This window comes from Macaca mulatta, chromosome 5, assembly GCF_049350105.2.
Source record: "Macaca mulatta isolate MMU2019108-1 chromosome 5, T2T-MMU8v2.0, whole genome shotgun sequence".
Classification (NCBI taxonomy): domain Eukaryota; kingdom Metazoa; phylum Chordata; class Mammalia; order Primates; family Cercopithecidae; genus Macaca; species Macaca mulatta.
The window spans coordinates 51,462,501-51,462,976 of NC_133410.1; the positions used below are offsets into that span (position 1 = coordinate 51,462,501).

General features: G+C 31.3%; 1 protein-coding gene across 1 annotated transcript in view; it reads left to right on the forward strand.

Annotated features, from left to right (window-relative positions):
• Positions 1-231, forward strand: part of HNRNPD (heterogeneous nuclear ribonucleoprotein D) — a 20,565-nt gene extending 20,334 nt beyond the window's left edge. The window contains exon 9 of the mRNA NM_001260807.2: positions 1-231. This exon is cut by the window's left edge and continues 579 nt beyond it. The gene's annotated coding sequence lies outside the window, so the exon portion shown is untranslated.
• Positions 232-476: the final 245 nt, after the last annotated feature.

Below are 476 nucleotides of genomic sequence, written 5' to 3' on the forward strand. Positions count from 1 at the left end.
ATGAATATTTTCCCAAATGCCCAGTTTTTGCTTAGTATGTATTGTGCTTTTTAGAACAAATCTGGATAAATGTGCAAAAGTACCCCTTTGCACAGATAATGTTTTATGCTTCCATTAAATAAAAAGGATTTAAAATCTGTTAATTATAATAGAAATGCAGCTAGTTCAGCGAGATTTTTAGAGCTGTGGTGGACTTCATAGATGAATTCAAGTGTTGAGGGAGGATTAAAGAAATATATACCGTGTTTATGTGTGTGTGCTTATTTGTTTGAATGATTTTATTTTCCATTTCTTAAAAGGTTTTATTTTTTTGGTTAGGGCCTCAAAAATTCAGGACTGTTGTTATTAGTGTGTGCCTAAGGAATTTTTTGAGTTACTCTTAAAGTGAAACTGAAGAGTCTTAAGTGATAACTATAGGATTAAGTCAGAATTGTTTTTCCTGTCATTTGTTGGAAGCTTCTTGATTTCTGTTACTA